The 2,317-nt window shown below is 38.5% G+C and overlaps 1 pseudogene; it reads left to right on the top strand.

Annotated features, from left to right (window-relative positions):
• Nucleotides 1–537: 537 nt before the first annotated feature.
• LOC100349898 (NIF3-like protein 1 pseudogene) lies at nucleotides 538–1,673 on the top strand (annotated as a pseudogene).
• Nucleotides 1,674–2,317: the final 644 nt, after the last annotated feature.

Below are 2,317 nucleotides of genomic sequence, written 5' to 3'. Positions count from 1 at the left end.
AATCAGACACTTCTCTTTCCAGTATGAACGTCTTCCATGACCTTTAGACTATAGTTCCTTCTCCATCTTGAATGCTTCTTTGCAGCTGTTCAAATAATACCTCACATTTGATGAATCTCAAATGAAACCTGCAGCATTCATTCTTCTTTTTTATTTGTATATGGTATTAGTACAGGCCAGCCATGTCTTAAATCAACATAATGGGATTTTTGTTGGACTCCTCATTTTCTATCAGGTCTAATTTCAGATCTTTCTGTTTCTTTGCCTTTAAATTTGTAAACTCATTTTTTTCATTACTTGATTTTATTTTTACACTAGGTGGACAGAAAGCAATCCTTCTTAATAAAGTTGACAATTAGCTTCACTCAGAACATTTTTAGCAATGCACGTTAAAAATTCATCTTACAAACTGTTCTGCAATCCAAATATACAACTTGAAAAATGATGTTTAGAAAACAAAAGCCAATGTAAAAAGACATATTAAAGGCTATGGAGATGTACCTGGACTCAAATTGAGTTTTGTCCAAAAATTGCTGTATGTTGTCATCTTGCTTACACCTGGTCCCCATGACAGTCTGGCTTATGTAATCTCTGAACTGCAATTCTTCCTGTTCCTTCATGGGTCTGAAGACTCTCATTTCCTCCTTGAAGGACTTTGCATCCCTGTCTTCTGCTGAGAGTTGGGACAATGTTGGATTGCTGGTGGAACCAAGTCCACCACAAACTATAAATACACTCTTCCTGACCAATGACTTGACTGAGAAGGTGATGGAGGAGGCTCTGCATAAGAAGGCAGATCTCATCTTTTCCTGCCTTCCACCTATCTTCCTACACATAAAGCATATTACCTGGATGTCCTGAAAGGAGCGCCCAGTGTTCTGGGCTTTGGAGAACAGAGTTGGCATCTACTCTCTTCACACAGCCTATGATGCTGCACCCCAGGGATTGAAAAACTGGTTTTCCAAAGGGCTTGGAGCCTGCACATCCAGGCATATATATCCTTCCAAAGCTCATGGCTATCCTATAGAGGGAACCACTGAGTGCAATTCAAAATTAAGCATACCCAAGATATGGACAAAGTTGTGTCTGCAGTGAGAGAAGTTGAAGGTGCTCCTGTCACTTCTTTTTCTGCTAGGATTGATGAGGAGAAAAACAAGGATCAGCCTGAATTGTACTGAGAAGTCTTTGATACAGGCGGTGGCTCAGCTCTCTCAAAACAGATAACTTTACCAGAGAACTGAAATTGTGTCACTGCAGAAGCCTTTGCTCTACATACTGGAATAGGTCGATCATGCACCCTGGATGAATCTGTTGCCCTGGCAACCATGATTGAGCGAATCAAAAGACACCTCAAACTAACTCATATTAGCTCTTGGGGTAGGAAGGACCTTAGCATCGTGAGTCAAAGCTGTGGCTCTGTGTGCTGGTTCTGGGAGCAGCATCCTGCAGGATGTGGAAGCAGACCTGTACTTCACGGGTGGGATGTCCCATTATGATGGTCTGGATGCTACTTCCTAAGGAATAAATGCCATCCTCTGTGAACACAGTAACACTGAATGAGGCTTTCTTTCTGACCTTTGTGATATTCTGGGTGCCCACTTGGAGAATAAGATTAATATTATCTTGTCAGAGACAGACAGGGATCTTCTTTGTGTGGTATAAGGCATACAGAAACATCAAGATGATACAACCTACAGATTGCATCTCCACTCATGTGGATATATAACATGAGTCAGTGGAGTTGATGTATCATTCTGGAAGAGTATCTTAAGATGTATGAGGATGCTTCAAAAAGTTCATGGAAATGTTTATTTTGAGAAAACTGCATAGATTAAAACATTCACAAAATAAACAACTTTTAACTCCATTTTCTGCAAACCTTTTGAACTGCCCTTATATTATCTTTTCTAGTTTATCTGGTTCAACAAATGTTGTATAGTTCATAAGGAAATAACTGAACTACCATAATGAAGAGCAAATATTAAGAAAGATCAACTAAAATCAGTTTACTAAAGATTCTTGGGAAGTAACCAAGTAATTCTCTCCTTAGTTTAATAATAGTTGGGATATGTTAACCTAGATGTCTCTGCCATTGGTTAGTTTTAAAATGTCCTTTAAAACTTGGAATTGAACACCAATTTTTAGGCAGTAGCCAGTTTGGGATGATATGGTCTGTCTCTGTGTCCAGTTCTGTAGATCCACCTAAATTCCAGTCTTTCACCTCAGTTTTAGAATCAACATGATATTTATTAGGAGGAATTTTTAAAAATATGATTGCTATTCATATTACTATGTCTTTATTGCTTTTCATTTTATA

Source organism: Oryctolagus cuniculus, chromosome 12 (assembly GCF_964237555.1).
Source record: "Oryctolagus cuniculus chromosome 12, mOryCun1.1, whole genome shotgun sequence".
In the NCBI taxonomy this organism is placed as follows: Eukaryota; Metazoa; Chordata; class Mammalia; order Lagomorpha; family Leporidae; genus Oryctolagus; species Oryctolagus cuniculus.
The sequence above is the reverse complement of the archived record's forward strand: the minus strand, read 5'-3'. Positions and strand labels throughout refer to the sequence as shown.